Source organism: Macaca nemestrina, chromosome 6, assembly GCF_043159975.1.
Source record: "Macaca nemestrina isolate mMacNem1 chromosome 6, mMacNem.hap1, whole genome shotgun sequence".
Taxonomy (NCBI): domain Eukaryota; kingdom Metazoa; phylum Chordata; class Mammalia; order Primates; family Cercopithecidae; genus Macaca; species Macaca nemestrina.
Window position 1 is genome coordinate 54,685,107 of NC_092130.1, and position 27,993 is coordinate 54,713,099.

Here is a 27,993-nt window from a genome sequence, read left to right on the forward strand (position 1 = left end):
AGGACATCCACACCAAAACCCCATCTGTATGTCACCATCATCAAAGACCAGAGGTAGAGAAACCCACAAAGATGGGGAGAAACTAGAGCAGAAAAGTTGAAAATTCTAAAAATCAGAGAGCATCTTCTCCTCCAAACAAATGTAGCTCCTCGCCAGCAGTGGAACAAAGCTGGACGGAGAATGACTTTGATGAGTTGAGAGAAGAAGGCTTCAGACAATCAGTAATAACAAACTTCTCCAAGCTAAAGGAGGATGTTCAAATCCATCACAAAGAAGCTCAAAACCTTGAAAAAAGATTAGATGAATGGCTAACTAGAATAAACAATGTACAGAAGACCTTAAATGACCTGATAGAGCTGAAAACCATGGCACGAGAACTACGTGATGCATGCAGAAGCTTCAGTAGCTGATTTGATCAACTGGAAGAAAGGGTATCAGTGATTGAAGATAATATGAATGAAATAAAGTGAGAAGTTTAGAGAAAAAAGAGTAAAAAGAAATGAACAAAGCCTCCAAGAAACATGGAACTATGTGAAAAGATCAAATCTACATCTGATTGGTGCACCTGAAAGTGACAGGGAGAAGGGAAACAAGTTGGAAACACTCTGCAGGATATTGTCAAGGAGAACTTCCCCAACCTAGTAAGGCAGGCCAACATTCAAATTCAGGAAATACAGAGAATGTCAAAAAAATACTCCTCGAGAAGAGCAACTCCAAGACAGATAATTGTCAGATTCACCAAAGTTGAAATGAAGGAAAAAATGTTAAGGGCAGCCAGAGAGAAAAGTCGGGTTACCCACAAAGGGAAGCCCATCAGATTAACAGCAGATCTCTTGCCAGAAGCTCTCCAAGCCGGAAGAGAGTGGGGACCAATATTCAACACTCTTAAAGAATTTTCAAACCAGAATTTCATATCCTGCCAAACTAAGTTTCATAAGTGAAGGAGAAATAAAATCCTTTATGGACAAGCAAATGCTGATTTTGTCACCACCAGGCCTGCCTTACAAGAGCTCCTGAAGGAAGCATGAAACATGGAAACGAACAACCGGTACCAGTCACTGCAAAGACATGTCAAATTGTAAAGACCATCGATGCTAGGAAGAAACTGCATCAATTAATGGGCAAAATAACGAGCTAATGTCATAAAGACAGGATCAAATTCATACATAACAATATTAACCTTAAATGTAAATGGGCTAAATGCTCCAATTAAAAGACATAGACTGGCAAATTGGATGAAGAGTCAAGATCCATCAGTGTGCTGTACCAGGAGACCCATCTCATGTGCAGAGACACACATAGGCTCAAAATAAAGGGATGAAGGAAGATCTACCAAGAAAATGGAAAACAAAAAAAAGCAGGGGTGGCAATCCTAGTCTGATAAAACAAACATTAAACTAATAAATATCAAAAGAGATGAAGAAGGTCATTACATAATGGTAAAGGGATCAATTCAACAAGAAGAGCTAACTATCCTAAGTTTACATGCACCCAATACAGGAGCACCCAGATTCATAAAGCAAGTCCTGAGAGACCTACAAAGAGACTTAGACTCCCACACAATAATGGGAGACTTTAACACCCCACTGTCAATATTAGACAGATCAACGAGACAGAAAGTTAACAAGGATATCCAGGAATTGAACTCAGCTCTGCACCAAGCAGACCTAATAGACATCTACAGAACTCTTTACCCCAAACCAACAGAGTATACATTCTTCCCAGCAGCACATCACAGTTATTCCAAAATTGACCACATAGTTGGAAGTAAAGCGCTTCTCAGCAAATGTAAAAGAATAGAAATTATAACAAACTGTCTCTCAGACCACAGTGCAATCAAACTAGAACACAGAATTAAGAAACTCACTCAAAAACACTCAACTACATAGAAACTAAACAACCTGCTCCTGAATGACTACTCGGTACATAATGAAATGAAGGCAGAAATAAAGATGTTCTTTGAAACCAATGAGAACAAAGATACAACATACTAGAATGTCTGGGACACATTTAAGCAGTGTGTAGAGGGAAATTTATAGCACTAAATGCCCACAAGAGAAAGCAGGAAAGATCTAAAATTGACACCCTAACGTCATAATTAAAAGAACTAGAGAAGCAAGAGCAAACACATTCAAAAGCTAGCAGAAGGCAAGAAATAACTAAGATCAGAGCAGAACTGAGGGAGATAGAGACACAAAAATCCCTTCAAAAAATCAATGAATCCAGGAGCTGGTTTTTTGAAAAGACCAATAAAATCAGTAGACCTCTAGTAAGACTAATAAGAAAAGAGAGAAGAATCAAATAGATGCAAGAAAAAATGATTAAGGGCATATCACCACCAATCCCACAGAAATATAAACTACCATCAGAGAATACTATAAACAGCTCTAGGCAAATGAGATAGAAAACCTAGAAGAAATGGATAAATTCCTGGACACATACACCCTCCCAAGACTAAACCAGGAAGAAGTTAAATCCCTGAATAGACCAATAGCAGGCTCTGAAATTGAGGCAATGAGTAATAGTCTACCAACCAAGAAAAGTCCATGACCAGATGGATTCACAGTCGAATTCTACCAGAGGTACAAAGAGGAGCTGGTACCATTCCTGCTGAAACTATTCCAATCAATAAAAAAAGAGAGAATCCTCCCTAACTCATTTTATGAGGCCAGCATCATCCTGATACCAAAGACTGGCAGAGACACACACACAAAAAGAGAATTTTAGATCAATATCCCTGATGAACCTTGATGCAAAAATCCTCAATAAAATACTTGCAAACCGAATCCAGCAACACATCAAAAAGCTTATCCACCATGATCAAGTTGGCTTCATCCCTTGGATGCAAGGCTAGTTCAACATACACAAATCAATAAACATAATCCATCATATAAACAGAACCAAAGACAAAAACCACATGATAATCTCAATACATGCAGAAAAAGCCTTTGACAAAATTCAACAGCCCTTCATACTTTTAGTTCTTTGAGGAATCTCCATAGTGTTTTCCATGGTGGTTGTGGTAGTTTACATTTCCACCAACAGTGTTCCCTTTTCACCACATCAACCAACATCGATTATTTTTTTATTATGGCAATTTTTGCAGGTATAAGGTGATATCGCACTGTGGTTTTGATTTGCATTTCCTTGAAAATTAGTGATACACAGTTTTTTTAAATATGTTTAAAATATGTTTGTTGGTCATTTGTGTATCTTCTTTTGAGAATTGTTCAATTCATATACTTTTCTTAGCCCAGTTTTTGATGAGATTTTTTTTTTCTTGCTGATTTGTTTGAGTTCCTTGTAGATTCTGGATATTAGTCATTTGTCAGATGTATAGATTGTGGTGATTTTCGCCCCCTCTGTGGATTGTCTGTTTACTCTGTTGATTATTTCTTTTGCTGTGCAGATGATTTTTTGTTTAATTAAGTTCCATCTATTTATCTTCACTTTGTTGCATTTGCTTTTTGGTTCTTGGTCATGAAGTCTTTGCCTAAGCCGATGTCTAGAAGGGATTTTCCAATGTTATCTACTATAATCCTTATGGTTTCAGGTCTTAAATTTAAGTCATTGATCCATCTTGAGTTGCTGTTTTTTTTAATTTAATTTTATTTTAGATTCCAGATACATACGCAGAACATTCAGGTTTTTTACATAGGTAAACAAGTGACATGGTGGTTTGCTGCACCTATCAACCCATCTCCTAAGTATTTTTTTTTTTTTTTTTTTTTTTTTTTGAGACGGAGTCTCACGCTGTTGCCCAGGCTGGAGTGCAGTGGCGCGATCTCGGCTCACTGCAAGCTCCGCCTCCCGGGTTCCCGCCATTCTCCTGCCTCAGCCTCCTGAGTAGCTGGGACTACAGGCGCCCGCCACCGCGCCCGGCTAATTTTTTGTATTTTTAGTAGAGACGGGGTTTCACTGTGGTCTTGATCTCCTGACCTTGTGATCCGCCCGCCTCGGCCTCCCAAAGTGCTGGGATTACAGGCTTGAGCCACCACGCCCGGCCCCATCTCCTAAGTATTAAGCCCCACATGCAATAGCTATTTGTCCTGAGGCTCTCCATCACCCCCACCCCACTGTCAGGCCCTGGTGTGTGTTGTTCCCTTCCGTGTGTCCATGTTTTCTCATTGTTCAGCTCCCACTTATTAGTGAGAACGTGCGGTACTTGATTTCTGTTCCTGTGTTATTTGCTGAGGATGATGGCTTCCAGCTTCATCCATGTCCCTGCAAAGGACATGATCTCATTCCTTTTTATGGTTACATAGTGTTCCATGGTGTGTATGTACCACCTTTTCTTTATCCAGTCTATCATGAATGGGCATTTGGGTTGGTTCCAAGTCTTTGCTATTGTGGATAGTGCAAAAATAAACCTACATGTGCATGTATCTTCATAATAGAATGATTTATATTCTTTTGGGTATATACCCAGTAATGGGATTGCTGGGTCAAATGGTATTTCTGATTCTAGATCCTTGAGGAATCACCACACTGTCTTCCACCATGGTTGAACTAATTTACATTCCCACCAACAGTGTAAAAGCATTCCTATTTCTCCACAGCCTTGCCAGCATCTATCGTTTCTTGATTTTTTTAATAATCACCATTCTGACTGGCATGAGATGGTGTCTCATTGTGGTTTTGATTTGCATTTCTTTAATGATTAGAGATGTTGAGCTTTTTTTCATGTATTTGTTGGCCACATAAACGTCTTCTTTTGAGAAGTATCTATTCGTATCCTTTGCCCACTTTTTGATGGGGTTGTTTTATTCTTGTAAATTTGTTTAAGTTTCTTGTAGATTCTGAATATTAGACCTTTTGCAGATGGGTAGATTGTAAAATTTTTCTCCCATTCTGTAGGTTGCCTATTCACTTTGATGATAGTTTCTTTTGCTATGCAGAAGCCTTTTAGTTTAATTAGATCCCATTTGTCAATTTTAGCTTCTGTTGCAATTGCTTTTGGCATTTGCATCATAAAATATTTGCCCATGCCTATGCCTATGTTCTGAATGGTATTGCCTAGGTTTTCTTCTAGAGTTTTTATAGTTTTGGTTTTACATTTAAGTCTTTAATCCCTCTTGATTTAATTTTTGTATAAGGGATAAGGAACAGGTCCAGTTTGAGTTTTCTGCATATGGTTAGCCAGTTTTCCCAGCACCATTTATAAAATAGGCAATCCTTTCCCCATTGTTTGTTTTTGTCAGGTTTGCCAAAGATCAGATGGTTCTAGATGTGTGGTGTTATTTCTGAGGTCTCTGTTCTGTTCTGTTGGTCTCTACGTCTGTTTTGGTGTCAGTACCATTCTGTTTAGGTTACTGTAGACTTGAAGTATAGTCTGAAGTTGGGCAGTGTGATGTCTCCAGCTCTATTCTTTTTGTTTAGGATTGTCTTAGCTATACGGACTCTTTTTTGATTCCATGTGAAGTTTAAAATCGTTATTTTCTAATTCTATGAAGAATGTCAATGGTAATATGATGGGAATAGCATTGAATCTATAAATTATTTTGGGCGGTATGGCCATTTTCACAATATTGGTGCTTCCTATCCACGAACATGGAATGTTTTTCCATTTGGTTGTGCCCTCTCTTATTTCCTTGAGCAGTGCTTTGTAGTTCTCCTTGAAGAGGTCCTTCACATTCCTTGCTAGCTGTATTCTTAGGTGCTTTATTCTCTTTGTACCAATTGTGAATAGGAGTCCATTCGTGATTTAACTTTCTGACTTTCTATTGTTGGTGTGTAGGAATGCTTGTGATTTTTGAACATGTTTTTGTATCCTGAGACATTGCTGAAGTTGCTTATCAGCTAAAGGTGATTTGGGACTGAGATGATGGGGTTTTCTGAATATAGAATAATGTCGTCTCCAAACAGAGACAATTTTACTTCTTCTCTTCCTATTTGAATACGTTTATTTCTTTATCTTGCAGGATTGCTGTGGCCAGAACTTCCAATACTATGTTGAGTAGGAGTGATGAGAGAGGGCAACCTTGTCTTGTGTCAGTTTTCAATGGAAATGCTTCCAGCTTTTGCTCATTCAGTATGATATTGGCTATGGGCTTGTCATAAATAGCTCTTATTACTTTGTGATATGTTCCATCAGTATGTAGTTTATTGAGAGTTTTTAACATGAAGAAATGTTGAATTTTATCAAAGGCCTTTTCTCCATCTATTAAGATAATCATGTGGTTTTTGTCATTTGTTCTGTTTATGTGATAAACTACATTTATTGATTTGAGTATGTTGAACCAGCCTTGCCTCCCAGGGATAAAACCGACTTGATCATGGTGGATACGCTTTTTGATGTGCTGCTGGATTCAGTTTGACAGTATTTTATTGAGAATTTTTACATCAATGTTCATCAGGGATATTGGCCTGAAGTGTTCTTTTTTTGTTGTGTCTCTGCCAGGTTTTGGTATCAGGATGATGCTGGCTTCATAAAATGATTTAGGGAAGAGTTCCTCCTTTTCAATTGTTTGGAATAATTTTAGAAGGAATGGTATCAGCTCCTCTTTGTATCTCTAGTAGAATTCAGATGTGAATCTTTCTGGTCCTGGGCTTTTTTTGTTTTTTGTTTTTTTTGGTTGGTAGGGTATTAATTACTGCCTCAATTTTAGAACTTGTTATTGGTCTATTCAAGAATTTGACTTCTTACTTTTTTAATCTTAAGAGGGTGTATGTGTCCAGGAATTTATCAGTTTTCTGAAGATTTTCTAGTTTATTTGCACTGAGGTCTTTATAGTATTGTCTGATGGTAGTTTGTATTTCTGTGGGATCAGTAGTGATATCCCCTTTATCATTTTTTATTGTGTCTATTTGATTATTCTCTCTTTTCTTCTTTATTAATCTAGCTTTATTAGTCTATCTATTTTGTTAGTTTTTTCAGAAAACCAGCTCTTAGATTCATTGAATTTTTGAAGGACTTTTCAAACCTCTGTCTCCTTCAGTTCTGCTCTGATCTTAGTTATTTCTTGTCATCTTCTAGCTTTTGGATTTGTTTGCTCTTGCTTCTCTAGCTCTTTTAATTGTAATGTTCAGGTGTCAATCTGAGATCTTTCTACCTTTATGATGTGAGCATTTAGTGCTATAAATTTCCCTTTTAACACTGCTTTAGCTGTGTCCCAGAGATTCTAGTATGTTGTATCTATGTTCTCATTGGTTTCAAAGAACTGCTTAATTTCTGCCTTAATGTCATTTTTTACCCAGGATTCATTCAGGAGCAAGTTGTTTAATTTCCATGTAGTTATGTGGTTTTGAGGGAGTTTCTTAATCCTGAGTTCTAATTTGATTGCACTGTGGTCTAAGAGACTGTTTTAATTTCAATTCTTTTGTATTTGCTGAGGAGTGCTTTACTTCCAATTATGTAATGAATTTACAGTGAGTGCCATGAGGTACTGAGCAGAATGTATACTCTTTTGTTTTAGGGAGGAGGCTTCTGTAGATATCTATCAGGTCCATTTGATCCAGAGCTGAGTTCAAGTCTTGAGTATCCTTTTTAATGTTTGTCTCAATGATTTGTCTAATATTGACAGTTGAGTGTTAAAGTCTCCCACTATTATTGTGTGGGAGTCTAAGTCTCTCTGTAGGTCTCTAAGAACTTGCTACATGAATCTAGGTGCTCCTATATTGGGTGTATATACATTTATGATAGTTAGTTAGCTCTTCTTGATGGAATAATCCTTTTACCCTTATGTAATGCCCTTCTTTGTCTTTTTTGATCATTGTTGGTTTAAAGGCTATTTAAAATAGGATTGCAAAAACAGAGATATAGACCAATGGAACAGAACAGAGTCCTCAGAAATAATACCACACATCTACAGCCATCTGATTTTTGACAAACCTGAGAGAAACAAGAAATGGGGAAAGGATTCCCTATTTAATAAATGGTGCTGGGAAAATTGGCTAGCCATAAGTAGAAAGCTGAAACTGGATCCTTTCCTTACTCCTTATACAAAAATTAATTCAAGATGGATTAGAGACTTAAATGTTAGACCTAATACCATAAAAACCCTAGAGGAAAACCTAGGTAGTACCGTTCAGGACATAGGCATGGGCAAAGACTTCATGTCTAAAACACCAAAAGCAACAGCAGCAAAAGCCAAAATTGACAAATGGGATCTAATTAAACTAAAGAGCTTCTGCACAGCAAAAGAAACTACCATCAGAGTGAACAGGCAACCTACAGAATGGGAGAAAATTTTTGCAATGTACTCATCTGACAAAGGGCTAATATCCAGAACCTACAAAGAACTCAAACAAATTTACAAGAAAAAAACAAACAACCCCATCAAAAAGTGGGCAAAGGATATGAACAGACATTTCTCAAAAGAAGACATTCATACAGCCAACAGACACATGAAAAAATGCTCATCATCACTGGCCATCAGAGAAATGCAAATCAAAACCACAATGAGATACCATCTCACACCAGTTAGAATGGCGATCCTTAAAAAGTCAGGAAACAACAGGTGCTGGAGAGGATGTGGAGAAATAGGAACACTTTTACACTGTTGGTGGGATTGTAAACTAGTTCAACCATTATGGAAAACAGTATGGCGATTCCTCAAGGATCTAGAACTAGATGTACCATATGACCCAGCCATCCCATTACTGGGTATATACCCAAAGGATTATAAATTATGCTGCTATAAAGACACATGCACACGTATGTTTATTGCAGCACTATTCACAATAGCAAAGACTTGGAATCAACCCAAATGTCCATCAGTGACAGACTGGATTAAGGAAATGTGGCACATATATACCATGGAATACTATGCAGCCATAAAAAAGGATGAGTTTGCGTCCTTTGTAGGGACATGGATGCAGCTGGAAACCATCATTCTTAGCAAACTATCACAAGAACAGAAAACCAAACACAGCATGTTCTCACTCATAGGTGGGAACTGAACAATGAGATCACTTGGACTCGGGAAGGGGAACATCACACACCGGGGCCTATCATGGGGAGGGGGGAAGGGGGAGGGATTGCATTGGGAGTTATACCTGATGTAAATGACGAGTTGATGGGTGCTGATGAGTTGATGGGTGCAGCACAGCAACATGGCACAAGTATACATATGTAACAAACCTGCACGTTATGCACATGTACCCTAGAACTTAAAGTATAATAATAATAAAAAATAAATAAATAAATTAAAAAAATAAAAATAAAATAGGATTGCAACCCCCATTTTTTTTTTTCTTTCTATTTCCTTGGTAAATTTTATTCCATCCCTTTACTTTTTAAGACTATGTGTGTCTTTAAATGTGAGATGGGTCTCTTGAATACAGTACACCAATGGGTCTTGACTATTTATCCAATTTGCCTGTCTTTGTCTTAATTCAGGCATTTAGCCCATTTACATTTAAGGATAATATTGTTATGTGTGAATTTCATCCTGTCATCATGATGTTGGCTGGTTATTTTGCACACTATTTGATGCAGTTTCTGTTATTGGTCTTTGTATTTCAATGTGTTTTTGCAGTGGCTGGTACCAGTTTTTCTTTCCATATTTAGTACTTCCTTCAGAAGCTCTTGCAAGGCCAGCCTAGTGGTGACAAAGTCCCTCAGCATTTGCTTGTCTGAAAAGGATTTTATTTCTTCCTTCTTTATGAAGCTTAGTTTGGCTGGATATGAAAATCTGGGTTGAAAATTCTTTGCTTTAAGAAGGTTTAATATTGGCCCCCACTCTCCCCTGGCTTGTGGGGTTTCTGCTGACAGATCCACTCTTAATGTGATGGGCTTCCCTTTGTAGGTAAGCTTTTTTTTTCCCTAGCTTTTCTCTCTAGCTTCTCTTAACATTTTTTCCTTGATTTCAACCCTGGAGAATCTCATGATTATATGTCTTCAGATTGATAATCTCATAGAGTATCTTAGTGGGGTTCTCTGTATTTCCTGAATTTCAATGTTGGCCTGTCTTGCCAGGTTGGGGAAGTTCTCCTGTATTATATCCTGAAGTGCGTTTTCCAACTTGGTTCCATTCTCCCAGTCTCTTTCAGGTACTGAAATCAGTTATAGGTTCAGTCTTTTTACATGGTCCCATAGTTCTTAGAGGTTTTGCTCATTCCTTTTTATTCTTTTTTTTTTTTCTTCTAATCTTGTCTCCCTGCCTTATTTCAGTGAGATAGTCTTCAAGTTCTGATGTTCTTTCTTCTGCTTGATTTTTTTCTGTAATTGATACTTGTGTATGCATCACAAAGTTCTTGTGCTGTGTTTTTTAGCTCCATCAGGTCATTTATGTTCCTCTCTAAACTTGTTATTCTAGTTACCAGCTGCTGTAACCTTTTATCATGGTTCTTAGATTCTTTGCATTGGGTTAGAACATGCTCCTTTACCTCAGTGAAGTTTGTTATTACCCACCTTGAAGCCTACTTCTGTCAATTTGTTCATTTCATCTTCCATCTAGTTCTTTGCCCTTGCTAGAGAGGTGTCACAATCATTTGAAGAAGAGGCATTCTGGCCTTTTGAGTTTTCAGCATTTTTTAAAAATTCTTTTGCATGTTCATGAGTTTGTCTAGTTTTGATCTTTGAGGCTGCTGGCCCTTAGAAGAGGTTTTTGTGGGGATGTTTTGTTGATACTGTTGATGCTTTCTGTTTGTTTGTTTTTTTTCTTTTGTGTGTGTGTGTGTGTGTTTTGTGTGTTTGTGTGTGTGTGTGTTTTCAGTAGTCAGGTTCCTCTTCTGTAGGGCTGCTGCAGTTTGCTGGAGGTTCACTTCAGGCCCTATTCATCTGGGGCACTCCTGCACCTGGAGATGTCACCCAAGGAGGCTGGAGAACAGCAGAGATAGGTGCCTGGCTCCTTCCTCTGGGATCTCTGACCTTGGAGGGCACTGACCCGATGCCAGTAGGAACACTCCTGTATAGGGTGTCTGACAACTTCTGTTGGTGGGTCTCACCCAGTTGGGGGGCATGGGAACCAGGACCCATTTAACCAAGCAGTTTGGCTGTCCCTTGGTGGAGGGGGTGTGCTGTCCTGGAGGGAAAACCACTTGTCTGGGCTTCCCAGATTCCTCAGAGCTAGCAGGGGGAAAACTAAGCTTACTGGTCCAAGGAGACTACAACCATTCCTCCCACTAGGGGCTTAGGCCCAGGGAGATCAGTGTTATGCCCCTATCTCCCTGTGTGGAGTTGCTGAAGTTCTTGCAGGGAGGCCCCACCCAGTGAGGAGGGATGGGTCAGGTTCCAGCCTAAAGAGGCAGTCTGGCCACTATCTACCATAGCTAGTGTGCTGCACTGTGGGGAATACCTCTTGGGACCAAGCTCTCCAGTCTCCCTGGCTCCTCCAGGGGAAAAACGTGGCCTTGAGCTATAGTGCTGGCTGCCGCCCTTTCCCACTGGGAGTTCAGTGTCTTACATAGTTAGCAGCCACAATACTGGTGGTTGTCCATCACTCTCCATCCCTTTGCTCTGCTTTATTTTGATAGCACTCTTTACTACCTAAAACTACCTAAAAATATTTTATTCGTTTAATTATTGACCATTTTAAATACATAATGGGAAGAATGTGCACACAATGCTGTTAGGAACACTGTCTCTCTTGTTCCCTCAATAGCTACAGCACCTAACCAGGAACGTGGCACAGAGCAAACACTCTATATTCCCTGAATAAATGCATAATAGCTGCACAGGATTGGGGAGCCTAGGACAAACAGACTGTCTCATTCACTTCTGGAAGATGTATAAACTGGGACAAACTAGGTAGTAAATTGTTAGTATTTACCAAATATTTTTCCATCAGAAAGGAAATTTTCCTTTTCAGTTTTTACAAAAATAAATAATATAATTGGGCACGGTGGCTACACCTGTAATCCCAGCAATTTGAGAGGCCAAGGTGGGTGGATTGCTTGAGCCCAGGAGTTTGAGACCAGTCTGGGCAACATGGCAAAATCCTGTCTCTACAAAAACTACAAAAAATTTGCTGGACGTGGTGGTATATGCCTGTGGTCCCAGCTACTCAAGAGGCTGAGGTGAGAGGACAGCTTCAGTGCAGGAGGTCCAGGATGCGGTGAGCCATGATTGCACCACTGCACTCCCACATGAGCAACAGAGTCCTGTCTCAAATAAATAAATAAATAACATTCATAACCTCTTGAGTCTGCAATTCTACATCTAAGATTTTGTCATGAGAGCTTATTTCTACGTGCGGATCTGACATAGTTATATGGATTTACTGCAGTGCTGTTTGTAAGGATGATACATTGAAAACAAATGCCTGTCAGAAGATGACTAGCTAAATAGCAGGGTACCCACAGAGGAGATCTTATGCAGCTATTAAAAATGAGATATATTTATTTATCTTTCTACATATCTGTCATTTTATATTCTATGAGTCTATGCGTACATGCCTGCATATCTGTGCTGCTCTCAAACAATATTTTAGATATGTTCAGTAAAGTAAATAAAGTGTAAACAGTTGTAGATTATTCTCTAACTGGAGAAAATACACATACATATCTTTGTACATGCACATACTATATATATTTGTATAGATAAAAACAACTAGTGACACTAGCTGATTACAGGTAGGTGGACTGAGTACTAAGGGGCAGGTGTGAGAAAGAGAATTACCTCTTACTGTAAGCTCTTTTGTGCTATAACATTGATTTTTACTAAATTGATATTATTTATTTAGTAAATTTTAAAAATTAATAAAAGAAATAAATTTGCCTTTAATTTACATATGTCAGAGGATTATTCCTTTATGTTTTTCTAATTGTTTTGTATACACATGTGAAATCTTAGCATCTTTAATTGTATTTTCCTTATAATTAAACTACAACAGTGTTATTTCATCCATATGATTCATTAGAGCTAAATATTTTAATGTGTATCCTGAGTTGTAAATTTTTCACAAAGAAGCAATGTTGAAAACATCTATCTTTACATAATATATTTCTGTTACTATACTGTAAAAGTATGTAAAAACAATGTAAAATAACTTTACCTTGATCAAACTGATAATAATGGAAATGTGTGCTTTATAAACCATGAAACTGTCTTTGCAATGTTTTCAAATAGCCAATTAACTTACATTCCATTTTGGCTTAAGTGATCTGATAAAACACAGAATCACTCCATCAATCCTCAGTCAATGAACCCTTACTCTTCAAAGGTTAATGCTTCATCCTACCTCATTGAATTGAATAGTTTTGTCTCTTTATATATTAAAGCAAAATGTATATTTTTAACTAGCATTTTATTTAGTTCTCATTTATATAAAAGGCAATGAGAAAAAGGATGTTATGAAAATAGAATGGTGTAATAAATAGTTTCATTATGGGATTATTCTGCCCTTTCTAAAATAAGACAGTATTCTATGAAAGGAAATTATAGATACAAAATACAGCATTCTGTTTTCATTAGTTTATTTCTAATGTTCAGCAAGATTTAATATGCAATATTTTAAAACCCTCAGCCCAAGCTTTGCAAGTTATAGAACACTACAGGGACACGATGGCAAGAACATTAATTTCTTTCTCTCTTGGCTATTATAAAGGAGCCCTTATGTGGCTACAGAAACTAGTCTTTATATTTTAATCTTATTCCACTCTGGACTAGAATTTTGTTCTTAAGTATGTTTCACAGAACTAATTTTTCAGTGATTGGAAGTAATAGTCTTAGAGCGATTTTATGCACATGAATTTCATCTCCAAAGTTACTGTCCTCCTGCTCAGCCGCTGCTGGAGATGGACACATGGAGATTGGACAAGTGCCCAAGGGCATCAGTGCCAGGCAGGAATGCTTCAATCATGACAGTTTGCACAACACAGCCACTGTCATCTCATTAGCAGGCACGAGCATTTTTGCCACATGCTGATTAATACAGTCACACCTGGTCTCACCATGTCATCCTAAAGATCGGAGCTGGACTTATTTTGTATTCCTCCAAGCTTCTAGCCATTTAATTCCATGACATCACAGGACAACAAAGTCTATCCAAGAGGTCACCTGGTCCAATCTGCTGCTTCCAGGAATACCAATAGTTAACCACTGAAAAATGAATGGGTTTCTGTTACATTTTAAAATGTCTGCTGGGATGGTGATTCCCCACAATTTGTAGCCAGCTTCAGTGTTCAATCAGCCTTATAATTGTAGTGGAATGGGATGGCTGGTAAAGAAGAAATTACATCTTATTTTTCTTTTAGTTAAAAGGCAGAAAAACTGTCTTTCAAGAGCTGCCAGTCTTGTCAACTTCCACCCTTAGAGACAACTACAGACAGTTTTGGAGGATTTCCTGGTACCAGGAAGAATAACTTGAGTAGTTCCTTTACTTGTCCTGGAGCCTTCACACTCATGCATAGGAAGCTCCAAAGTCACCAATCGAGAAAAGAACCACATGTTGTCTCATATGTGTGTATGTGTGTGTGTGGGTGTGTGTGTGTATGTGTGGGTGTGGGTGTGTGTGTATTTGGGGGGATAGTGACTAGAAGATTTCTGATTAATTCAGATCTTCACAAGTGAGGTTATCTGGTGGAAAAAAATAGCCTTTTAGATATAAATAAGTCTTTTTAGATATAATTAAAGTAAGTCCCGATATAGAGCAAATCATCTTGATCTATAAATTAAGGCAAGTTGTTACTTCCCAGTCCTTAACTTCATTTTTGTTAACATCACCCAAAATCATTAAATAAAATACAGAACTTGCTTTTGTTTACTTTTTCTCTTTAGTTGATTCAAAATACCAAGGCCTCTTCTGCCACATTTGCCCAATAGTTCATTTTATTTTGTTTATAATTCTAATATTTACTACTTTACCATTTGTTTAATCTAATAACTATAAAGTCCTAGATATTTGTGCTATAGTACATTATAGTACTCAATCATTTTCTTATCAGGAACTATGAAGATTGTACTAAGTGCTTGAGAAAGAACTAAATAGGAATAGCAGCTGTAAATATATGTAATTAATTTGAACACTAAAATAATTTAAAAAAATCATTTTCTAACAAATCATTCATTATTTTCTCTTCCATGCATATGGAGCTGTTCTAGGAGAGGGACGTGGTCTTGATCCTCTCAGGTTTATTTCCCCATCTATAAAATGAAAGGCTTTATTGAAAGGCCGGGTTTATTTCTACTAATCTACGGAGCCAGTGTAGTAGAGGAGAATGGATTAAGATAGATTCATTTACAAATCCTGGCTCAGTAACCTTCTAACAACACAATCTGAAGTAAGTTCCTCTGCTTCCCTGAAACTCTATTTCTTCAATAGTAAAATGTTAATAATCCCATTTGCAGGACTACTGTGAACATTGAGATAATACATGTCAAGTGCTTGCATGGTGTGTTCCCAAATTGGCAGTCATTATCTAAGAATTTTATCTTTGGACAAAAGTTAGTGTGACATATTTTAAATCATTAATGATTCCAAATTCAAAGTTAGCATCTGAACTCTTAAGCCAAAAATGCCATTTTATTGGCTTTTTATACCATGGGTTGCTTTTCCCTTGGCACCATTTGGAGCTCTTTTCTACCTAACGTAAAAAAAAAGAAAAAAGAAAAAGTGGTACAGATTTGTCATCAGATACTATACAATAGTGGCTCAAAATTTTCCACCCTGGGAATTAGAGAACACAGAAGAGATTTGTTTTTCAGACATAGCCATATCAGTAGTTTTCTCCAAAGAGACCAATATATGTTACAAAATATAATTTCAGGAAACAAAAAGGCCTATTTTAAGGTAATTATATTTAGCTCTATGATATACACCTGAAACAATTACAGATCCCTTTAGAAGATAAATAGAAAGTATGAAGTTTGCACTGTATATCTTCTCCCTCTTGTGAAAAGGGAAACTGAAATAAATAAAAATAAATCACTTATTCAGTAAGCATTCAACAACTAAAGTGTGCCAGGTAGTGTGATTACTTGGAAAACAAACAAACAAGCAAAAAAATAAAGACAATTTAAACAGTGCATTCAGGAATTTGACATGGGCATTCTAAGTTATGTGACATAAGACCTATGTATCAATAAGGGTCCTTATTACAAGCAACAGGATCCAACTTTTACATATAAAACATATTTCCCTAAAGGCTATTATGAAGCTCATTGAAACCTTGATGAGACTGAAGAACCAGCATGGAGGATGAATATATGGAAATAATTACCTGCACACCACAGCAGTGGTTTGGAGAGTTAGCCATTGCCCTGGGACAGAGCTAGATGCTTCACTTATCACCTCATAGTACTTCTCACCCTCCAAGGACCCCATCATCCTGACACTGCTGTGGCCACCACTACCAAGGAGAAGGTACCCCTGTACAAGATTCCAGATCTATGTCTCTGATTTGTAGATGGTAAGTCACCTGCCAGTACTGCAAAGAATGCTGGGAAATTGAATTTCTAATCTTCTCAGGTTCTATAATGAGTGGCAGCCACTGCTGAGTTTCATACAAAGTGAAATTCCTCAAAAGAAAATTTTCACTGAGCAGGTGAGTTCATAATCCAGTTTATCTAAAATAATGATAAATATTCACTATGCTGCTTGAAACTATCACCATGCTATTAATTTTCCACACATTCTATTAACTTTCTGACAGGAGTCATGTTACTCCTCTCCTGTGTTCTAAGTTCACTCATGGGTCACTTATTGATGGGGATATTTTCTGAGAAATGCATCATTAGGCAATTTTGTTATTGTGTGAACGTCATAGGGCATACTTACATAAACCTAGATGGTACAGCCTGTGACACACATAGGCTATATGGTATAGCCTATTGCTCCTAGGCACAAACCTATACGGTATGTTACCATACTGAATACTGTAGGTAGTTGTAACACAGTGGTATTTGTGTATCTAAACACATCTAAACATAAAAAACATACAGAAAAAAATATGATGTAAAAAATAAAAGATGATACCCCTGTATAGGCATTTAGCATGAATGAAGCTTGCCAGACTGGGAGTTGCTCTGGGTGAGTCAGTGAGTAGTGAGTGAATGTGAAGGCCTAGGACTTTCCTATGCACTACTATAGACTTTATAAACACTGTGCAGAACAGCCAGACTGCCCTACGTTTATTAAAATATTTTTCTTTGTTCAATAATAAATTAACCTTAGCTTACTATACTTTTTTACTTTATAATTTTGAATTTTTTAAAAAACGTTGTCTCTTTTGTAATAGTACTTAGCTTAAAACACAAGCACATTATACAGCTGCACAAAAATATTTTTAATATTTTTATGCTAGAAGCTTTTTGCTATTTTTAGAATGTTTTTTTTTTACTTTTTAAACGTTTTTGCTAAAAATGAAGACACAGACATACACGTTAACCTGGGCCTATACAGGGTCAGGATCATCAAGACGTCACTAGGTGATAGCCGTTTTTCAGCTCCATTAGGATCTTAAGGGAGCACCATGGGATATGTGGCCTGTCGTTGACCAAAATGTTGTCTGTAGTGCATGACTGTACATGGATAGACGGTAATGTACATATTAGTACTCATAGTGCAAGCAAATCTTGACTAGAAGTCTGTAATAATCTGAAGACTCAACAGCTCCACCAAATCTCCCTTCCCTCTCCTTCAAGACAACAAACTGTGTGGCTCTGTTTTTACTTTTCTAGCCCAGTCTTCTCATGAAGGATTTCTGCTGAATAAAATTCAGCCCCTTTGAACAGTTCACTTGGACCAATCTCTCTTGTGATTAAGACATCACTGCTTTTAATAAAGATACCCTCAAATATATCTTTAGGGTGATTCTATCTCTTCTCTCATCTATTCTGGGATAGTTCATAGCATAACTGTCAGAAGGCAAACTTACTTAATTCAAAATAATAATATTTATTTATTTTTTCAATTATTTGGTGATAGACACATTGCATATACTGTGTCAATTCCTTATAACCAGTAGGCAAATGTTGGTATAAAACTTAGTTATCCTTAGATGTGAGGAGACAGTTTTGGGAGGTTAATTAACTTGCCCAAGATTTCAAAGCCAGAAAGGAGCAGTGCTGGGAGATTCTACCACACTGTGGATATTCTCCATTCCTGATGCCTGCAAGTGGGTGATTCTGGGATGCGGATGGGGCAGTGAGGAAGACTTACCACGTCTCCTTGTGCTGGCGGCCATGTTGTTATTCAAATGTCAGGTGAATTCTATCCCAGTCCTTACCAAATCACTATTTCTACCTTCACAGAATGTAGATTTTAGTTACATGCAGACAGCTGTACAAGATTACATGTTACTTTTTCCTCTGGTTCACATTTTTACTATCTTGTGATTAAAGCTGTTTATAAGATGCAGGTATGATATAGCTGTCATTTGCCAACAGAGTGGTTGATTATTTAGTACATGTATCTCCTGTCTTCTTAGGGATCCAGCTTGCTTAGGACTAGAAAAAAAGGATTGCAAAATAGACATTGGTTATTAAAACAAAACAAAACAAAACAAAAAACAAAAAACACCAGAAAAGATTTTCATTTATCCTGGAAAGTGTGTTTTCACGATCATTTGAATACATAATTTTTAACCAAAATTAGGGATGGATATAGCACCTTTACATAGCTACTTTTCACATAATTGACTCAGCAATTTTTCAAACACTATGAAATGCCTTCTTTTATATGTGTTTAACTGAATATGAGGTAGTAAATACATACCCATGTTGTGTTCAGACAACAAATAATTTTGTTCATTTCCCCTTAAAGGAGATGTTTAAAATTCAACACTGAAGGAAACTGTTTTTTTAACCTAAAGTTCCAGTCACCTCTGAAATTAAGATAAATGGCTTTAAAGAGACCATCTTGCATGTCAAGAGTTTTGTTTACAAAGCACTATCTTAATGAGGTTAATAGAAATGAATTTGGAACAAATGGACTGAATAGCCTTAGAATATACAACTGAGAATGTAATGAAAAAAGTGTTTGGTACAAATGTTTTAGATTTTACTGTATCCAAAATAGTTAGATAATATTATAATGGTGAATGTCCAGTCCAAAACATAGTTTCAAATATACTCTTTAATGCTAATCTGAAAGTATTGATACACCATATGTAATAAATGTACCTTTTGGTATTTCTAAAGTAGCTTTTAATATTATGTTATTCTATGACCAAGTCATATTTAAAGTAAAAAAAGATTTTAAAAAGTAAAATGTATCTTAATTCCCTCAGCATGTATAATGCAAACCTCATTGTTCCAGTGAGAACCCACACTATTTATAGTTAGCTTGATGCCTGGGTTTGACAGGCAGCCATCTGGGGCACTGCAAGAGGCCATTTTGAAAACACAAACCTTCAATAAGATCAAAGTGTCTACAGACGTATTAAATTATACCCAGATAGAAAAGTATGTGTCCTCAGTCTTTCATGTGAAATTTAACATTGATACATGCTCTATGCGTTTTCAGTTTCATGTGTACACATAAAATCCATACCACTGAAATGCTGAGAGATGGCTGGAAAAAAAAAAAAGAATCTAAACTAGGATCACATGTCCTTTCCGGCCTCTAACTGTGGCATTCATCTGACATAATAGAGACTCAGAAACACAGTGCGCCTTCACTCTGCGGGGGTTACAAAGCTGTTCAGTGTAGGAAATCAGCACGTGAATATCTCTACCCCTAGCTAGAAAATGAAAAACACCTGACACTTGAGAACTGTTAGTACATGATTTGAATGCCATTAGGGGCTGCTCCTACACATTTCGTATTACAGCTGTGGAGTGTGTAACCCATGAATAGCACTTGTGTTATGTTTGCTTTAAAAAACTGTGTTGATCCCTCCAGGCGCTCTATTTGCAAGTACTCCCACATGAGGCATAGAGCAGGGGGAAACTGGAGCAAACAGATCTGTCTTACAGAGAGACTGTTCTACAAGGATATATTTTTAGAGGCTGGAGAAATGGGTAGTGTACCTCCCACTCCGGTTATAACTTTTAAAAGACCTTGGCCTAGGAGGTCTTTTATTGACTTAACTAAAACTATTTGTACAATGTGCAGGGCTCAAGGTCTAAGCAACCATCTCCATGTGGCTGAGAGTTTTAATAAAGTTTGACGTGGCCTTTCTGGATTTAGTTTGTGGAAGGAAGGTTATAACACAAGTGCTTTTCTTTGGAAAAAGCTGCTCTTTGGGGTTTTTAAAACCACTTCTCAAATTGTGAAAATCAGATCAGAGATAATCTTTCAATATGTTACAAGGTTTATGTTTCTTTTGGATTTTTTTTCAGGGTGGCCTCATTTTAGAATTTCAGGGTTGGAATACAATGTCTTAATATCTTTTGAAATAAAATTTCTATATGTTTTCTGTATATACAAACCAGTCTACACCAAAGTGGTGTATTTTAGAAATATGGAAGCTAACAACTAAACTTGCTTCTGAATAATCGAGTACATCATGAAAATGATAGCTGGATTTCTGCCGTAGTTTTCTGTTCTGATCACAAATTTTGATAAGCTCCTTTGCTTTTTTAAATTACTATTAGGATTTATTTGTTTGTTTGTTTGTAGGTAGCTATCAGGATTACACAGGCATACCTGGAAAGGAATTGGGCTTGGAGCATGGTTGCGCCTGAAAAAGAAATCTGTCAATTACTGAACAATGGCTATCTGGTGAGTGATTTACATATATCGCTCCATTTAACACACACACAACTTTGCAGATATTCCACAAGGTAGATATTATATTTATTTTTATAGATGAGAATGCTTTCTCAAACTATAAAATCAGGAAATGGTAGAGATGAAACTCAAAGTTGTCATAAAAGTTTGCGCGTGTAAACATTTTCTATTGCCTTCATCAAATAATTGTGAAAATTTCCCAGGATTCCTGTCTTCAAAAAAATCTTTTCAAATCTTGACATGATTCTTGATTACTGAATAGCTCTATCTTCTTTGCCTTTTAAATAAATATCTAAAGAACAGTCTAAGAAACTTGATAAAATCCCATTTCTGTATATAGTGGTTTGCAACCCTGAATGTCATTAAAATCATCTACAAAGCTTTTAAAAAATACCAATGGCTTATCCTATATCAGACCATTCACATCAGAATGGCTGGAGGTTGAGTCAGGACATGGATATTTTTAAAGGCTCTGTTGGTGATTCTAATAAGCAGCCAGGGCTCAAAACCTGGCCTATATATTGTCATAAAATGCATAAATTCTGGTTCTCCACACGTCTTCATCAGCTATAATAAAAATTATAAAAATGTTTTATCTTTTTTTGGAAAACAACCAGTGGCATTTTTATGTATTTACATGTGGGCTTATCAGCACACTATTCTTCCTAATTGGAGGATGTGTTGGAATCCACATCTTTCGAAGTCAGTGTTAAGAACAGTGACTTAGAAAGCAACCTGGTAGGCAACTGGGGATACAAGAGAATAAGGTTGATATCACTTGGTCTTAAAACTTTTTGTGTTTTTTTTTTTTTGACCAGTAATTTAAAATACATGTCTTGTTTAAAAGGTGCCATCTACCTGCCCAGGCACCTGTAACCACTTTTTATTAGAGAAATAAAAAGTGAGGAAAAGTGCAAAAACCTGTTCAAGGACTTTTAATTCTATGTTTATCTCTCTCTGGGGCAACATGCTGGTGTGGAATCCCTTCCAATCACTATTATTTGCTATTGAATTAGGTTTTGTCTAACTCGCCTCCCAGCCTGGCTTATGTCTTTAAACCACTGCCCCAATTCAGCCAGCCATGAGTACAGATTCAGTTTCTCTGCCAGGTGTTAACAAACTTCTCTGTTATTGACAGCATGAGGAACAAATGACACATATACCTTTCTTTTGTAATTATATCTATTGGCAAACATCATTTTCCTATCACTGAAAATGGCAACATCATCAAGTGTCAAAAGTTCCTAGAAAACTGAGATCAGTTCTTAAGAGGCAATGCTGTGAAATCAAGGTAGATGTTACATAAGAGGAGGTCTGTTCTTAAGAGAAACACTTTGGGTATCAAGTGATATTAAATTCTCATACCCAGTGATCTACACTGAGTTTGGGCAGCAGCTGGGGAAGGAAGTACTCTACATTTTGGCAAATTAAAGGACAGCTAAAATTTATAAGCTGTGTATATCTTCTGGTTGCATCCCTGATTTACTCACCATCATTTTTCCTCCTCATTTTTTTGCTTTAGAAGACTGAACTAGAAAGATTTCATCCATAGGCTGCATTATACCCTGGCTACAAGTTGGCCAGTGGGACTATTGGTTGAATTGGCCGTAGGATGAGAATATAGCTAGGGTATTTATTCTTCCAGCTTCCTCCTTGTGGGGTCACTGGAAGTTGTCAGCATTCCTTTACCAAAGGTCATGCTTTTCATCATGTAGGTCTCTCTATACAGCTCTTTATTGCTGGCTTGTTTAACTGTTCCCTCTTCTTGCCCATTCATGCTGAAGAGAGCTAAATGACTCACCACTCTTGCTGGCCTCAGGAATCTGCACAGGTATTTGGTTTCTCCCAAACTTGCCCACATTTTTGTTAATAGTTCCTTTATTAAACAGTCTGCAACTATCCAGCTTGAGTGTGCTGTGTCTAAGAGATAACCTTGGAAGAAATGTGAAGTTTTAATTTCCTTGGAAGAAATGCTAATTGCCATGGTATCTTTAAACTTAAATGTCCATGATAGTTGTCTTGGGAATTGTTCATCTTAAACTCTAGGTTAGAATGTTGGTTATTTATTGGGTAATACTTTCTTGGACTACTTTTTCTTTCTTTCCTTCCTTCTCTATCTCTTTCCTTCCTTCTCTATCTCTCTCCTTTCTTCCCTCCCTCCCTTTCTTCCTTCCCTCCCTCATTTTCTTTCTTCCCTCCCTCCCTTTCTCCTCTCCCCTCCTTTCCTCTCCTCTCTTTTCTTTTCTTTTTTCTTTTCTTTTCCTCTCTCTCTCTCTCCCCTTCATTCCTTCCTTCTTTCCTTTCTTCCTTGCTTCTTTCCTTCCTTCCTTCTTTCCCTTCTTCCTTTCATCTTTCTTCCTTCCTTCCTCCTTCCCTCCTTCGTTCCTTTCTTCCTTGTTTCCCTCCTTCCTTCCTTCCTTCCTTCCTTCCTTCCTTCCTTCCTTCCTTCCACATTTGTGCCTGCCTGCTTTTATTTACTATTTTGCTTAGACAAATTTGGTACTCAGTTTTGGTCTAGAGATATTAATTTAGGGAAGAGAGAACTATAGAGCATTTTTAGAAACGTGACATATTAATACATTACTGTTTTTTTCAGAGAATGGTTATATTTACTATAATAGTTAAAGGATTGAAGTTTGATTATGTAGTAGTCATTAGCTTTAATTGCTGACTGTTTTTATTCATCCACTTATGAAGCATATAGTAAGGTTGTACTTCTTGACTCCTACATGGTTGAATGGGATCATGTGACTTTCTGTTCAGTAATTTATGAGTGAAAGTGCCAAGTGTCACTTTCCACTTGGGCTGGATCATTTGATGCCACTGTGGAACAGTTCAGAGGTGTTTTGTTCTTTTCATAACAATGACCAGAAATGTTGTAGATAGTGCCTACTCCCTCAACTCTAGTCCCCATATCAGGTTGTAATAAAACTTTGAACAACAGTAATTTCGTATAGTGGGAGTGAGAAACTTTTTGTTTAAATCTATCCTAACTGATATATCCTATGATATACTAGCTTGTACAAGTTAGATTATCCCTAATAATAGAATTACTCTTGTTTGTATTTTTATATTCTTTATTGAGTAGGAGGGAGAAAAGGGCTAAGTTAAGGCTAGTAGGTAAAATAATTACATGTGGAAATATGTTGCACAAATAGATGCCAAATTGGTGTCAGGAAAAAAATTATTGAGAATGAGTATTAGAAAATGAGGATACTATGTACCTAAGCACATACTAAGTTCTGGTATTGAGAGTGGAGAGTTGAGTACCTAATTTATGTTAAGTTATGGCAGGCATTTTAATATTATTTAATAACCACAAGAGTCCTGCATACAGTTGTTCTACAAATACCTATTGAATGCCTTCTGTTTGTGATGCATTGTAGTAGATGTTAGGGATATAGCAATAAGCAAAATAAGCACAGTCCCTGCTCTTACAGAAATCACCTGGGAGCCTACAGGACAGGCAATAAAAATTTTACACTGAGGAATGGAGGGTGCTAAGAGGAAGGAGCCCCTGCTCTGGGAGCAGGTAGAAGAGTGTTTGATTATCTGATAAATGCATCAGAGAAAGTTTCCTGGGAGAGGGAATGTCTAGGCTGGGACACGGAGTATGAATAAAAGTAAGCAAGCAACGAGATGGAGTTTTCTACACATAAGGAGCAATCTATGTGTTGGAGCCTGGCATTTCCTAGGAACTAGAAGAAAGTGTAACGTGGCTATTTTAGCAAAAACAGGTCAAAAAAGCTGACTTTTCCATATGCTGCCCAAGGAATTAGGTAACCAACACAAAAGTGCAGGGGAGTTAACTCCTATTGGGGTAATCTTTATCAAATTGGAGACAGGAAAGAGGAGAGAGAGAGACATGACAGATACATTCCCTCTTTAATCCTCCCTCTAAAATAATAATAATGATATAACAAACATGCTAACATTTATTGAGAGCTTAGTATGTATTGGGCACCCTTCAGAGCACTTGAAACTTATTACCACATTTAATCCTCAAAGCACCTCAAAATCCTAATGTGTGCGCAGAGGTTTTGAGTAGCTTTCCCAGTGTGACACTTTTATTATGTGACACAGTCAGGCTTTGAACTGAGATCTGCTGAAAGCAGAGCTGGCTCACACTGTTCAGTCAGGTAGAGGCTGAACTTACTGCTAAAAAGAGATCATCTGATTGGGTTGGTAACTACCTGATATAAATACCACTTAAGAAAAGAAGATGGAAATTGACAAGCACTATTACAATTTCTAACTAGGTGATAGATTTGGTGTTGTGATTTTTTCCCTATGTTCTTGAGTATAGGGTTGCAGTTTCAATGGTGCCTTAAATGTGTGCAGTAAAACACAGCTGGTAACTTACTTTAACTGTAATTATTGGCCTCTTACCAGTATTTAAAGATGCATTGCATGGATCAGTGCTTTGAACTTTGCTTTTTGTTTTTTATCAACAGTGTGCCATTACTTTCCCAAAGACCTTTTCTTCACCTTTATTTAGATCTTGCAGTGATCTATAATTACATGAAACTAAAAATTCTCTGTGGATTGATTTCCATAAATTACAAATATGTCATGCGTTATGTTACCAGACAAAAGGGCAGCAAACCAATTTGTTACACCAGTAGCACATTCACTAGAACTTGGACAATGATCCATTTGTTGAAAGCCTTCTGGTTTTAACTCTTTAGCCCAGATTTCAACTGAGATAGAAATTGTATGGAAAATGGAATTTGAATCACTTGTTCCTCATAATGGTTAGAAAATAGAACAATTTTGGCTAGGTGGTTGTACATTGGTATTTGTCTGTAATGCATCTATTTTTAATTCAATTTTCTGTGATAGAGAATAAATACATAGTATTTTGCAACATCTTAAGTGTATGAATTCCAAATTAATGCCACTGTCAATATATAAACAAATTCTACCACATTAAATTATAGGTTTAGTAAAAAGAATACTAGTAACTTAGATTTATTTTAAAAATAAGGAAATATTACACATTATGGAACTTGAAAATTAAGTTGGATTCTCCCAATGTCTTCAGTGGTCCTTAGTAATCAATTAAAAATGAATCCAATAAATGGGATTTAAGTGGTAAGAATGAAGTAATTAAGTTTCACAGGAGAACCTATATCCCATCTGGCAGCAGCTTGGTTGGAACAATATTTGTCACATGATTCTGATATTACTCCATTCTGCAATTGTGAACTCAAAGGCTTTGATTATTCCCTTAAAACTTTTTTTTGCTGTTTTGAAAACTGCAGTAATATCTATGTGTACAAATAGCATGACATTTTCCAAACCTCCTAGGCTTGAAATGTTATACTTATCATTGATTCTTCTTCTCTCTTGCTCTGTTGCCCAATGTGATGTCAAGTCCCACTTTTCTAGTAATAGTTCTTCCATTATTATTTTCTGTATGTGGCAGTTACCACCATCAGAGTTCAATTTCCTCTCACTTTGATTATTAACTGTTTTTTTCTGCCTTCATCCATAGTACACACTGATATCAGATAATATTTATGGGACATAAGATCATTCATGTCATGCCCTTCCTCTAAAACATTCTATTGCACACAGGCTGGAGTCCCAAGAACTCTGACATAGAATTCAGATTACATCATATTTCCCTGCCAGCCTACTGTACCAAATTTCTCTTTCCACTATTGGTTCCTATGATCACTACATTTCTTAGATTACTCACCATCCTCAAATTATGCTTGCCCTTTTGTAATCGTATTTATTTCTGAAATTATCAGCTCCTATTTTGGCCTATCAATATTTCTCCTATATTTCACAGTTCAGTTTAAATGTATATCCCTTTGTTCTTACAAAGCAATTATCACATTACTTATAATCTACTTTTAGTTATTTGTGTATATTTATTATTATTGTTACAATTCTATATTCATTGTCTCAATGACGCATTCTCTATGATATCTCCATGGCATGTATTTTATGTTCTCCACTTTTAACAGATGATAAACTGGGGCTTAGAGAATTTAAGAAGGTTTGTAAAGTCATCCAGCCAGCATAGACAGAGCCAGGATCAAACCTAAGTCAGGTAACTCTTGAAATCAAGGGACTCTGATATTCTGTGACTTTCCATAGCTAATTCTAAAACGGATTTGAGAGACAGATAAATATATGTTCCTTGTACATGCATACACAAATACACACATAGTACTATTGCAGTAAGATAGATACTAGACAAACGATAGAGATATAACTATTGCAATTAAATTAGACTACTTTGGTTTGTCTTAGATTTTTTAGAAATATTCTGACTCGTAGACAGTCAATTAATGAAACATTTAACAACAAATACATTTTTCAAATTTCTTGAATGTCTCCTTGATTAAAGATATCTGTCACGTCTCACACTGCATATGAAGGAGTGTCTTTGAAACTTGAGGGTGTTATTGCTAACCTAAGAGTGTTTATTTGTATGAATACTTAGTGGATTCTGCCTTTTGTGGTTGGACTTGTGATACACAGTAGGTCACTGAGAGTAGATTAAAAAGACTGATAGTGGCATTGAAATAGAGCTGCTCAGAGCTTGGGTACTTTAGGAGCCTCACTTTACTTTGAGTGACAATTATGAATAATAATCCACAGCATCCTTGCCATCCCATGCTGGTGTGGGGCTAAGGGACGGCAGTGTGCTCAGTCACTGGGAATCCAGGATGGAGGGGAATCACGGGAGTGACAATCAAGCTGTTAGGCAGCTTCAGTTGCCCCTTTGTTTCTCCTCCAATTGAGAATCTTTTGTGCCTTTTTTTTTTTTTTGTCTTTTTCCTCTCTGCACTCTACTTTGCTAATTAAAATTCTAATCACTCTGACAGCTAGAGGTAGGGGAAAAAAAATCATTCTTCCATGCTGGAGAAGGTAATTTCAAGGTGTTTTAGCTGCCAAAGAAACAAACGAAAATTAGACAAAGAAGCTGGTTGTCATAGCAGGACAAATGAATTTTGCTTTCCCATTCTGCCTAAAAATATGAAACTCTAGCAAAGACAACACATTTCTATTTGGTATTATAGAATTCTAAACACACGAAGGTTAAACAATATGTTTCACTTTCCTACAGGTTAAGGTTTTCTGATAAAAATAGTATTTTATACATTTGTTCATGTCGAAAATAATTTTCTGTTCATGGAGTGAAACAAAGTATAACATCAAAGGTTTGACCTGGTCTTTCTGGTATGTTGTTTCTGAAAGTGTTTCCTTTTAATCTTTGATTTTCAGACTCTCATTAAACATTTAAGAGACTGGAAATTCATATTTTAAACAAAGAAAAATTTTGTTATGATTTCTTTAATAAAATTGGGATGTTGAATTTTTAATGTCAGCTGGTCTAGAAGTGTTAAATATAATTTTATCTAAGATGTATTTGAAAATGAGTTTTCTAGAAAGGTAGGCTTCCTAAGAAGCATTT

General features: G+C 36.8%; 1 long non-coding RNA gene across 6 annotated transcripts in view; it reads left to right on the forward strand.

Annotated features, from left to right (window-relative positions):
- The window catches only part of LOC105463157 (uncharacterized), an 833,151-nt gene that overhangs the window by 564,914 nt on the left and 240,244 nt on the right, over positions 1–27,993 (forward strand). For 5 of the 6 annotated variants that reach the window (XR_011624711.1, XR_011624710.1, XR_011624712.1 and 2 more), the window contains 2 exons: positions 16,030–16,293; positions 20,448–20,549. This is a non-coding gene — a long non-coding RNA (uncharacterized lncRNA). The remainder of the gene's footprint in view (positions 1–16,029; positions 16,294–20,447; positions 20,550–27,993) is intronic. The other variant, XR_011624714.1, reaches the window with a different exon arrangement.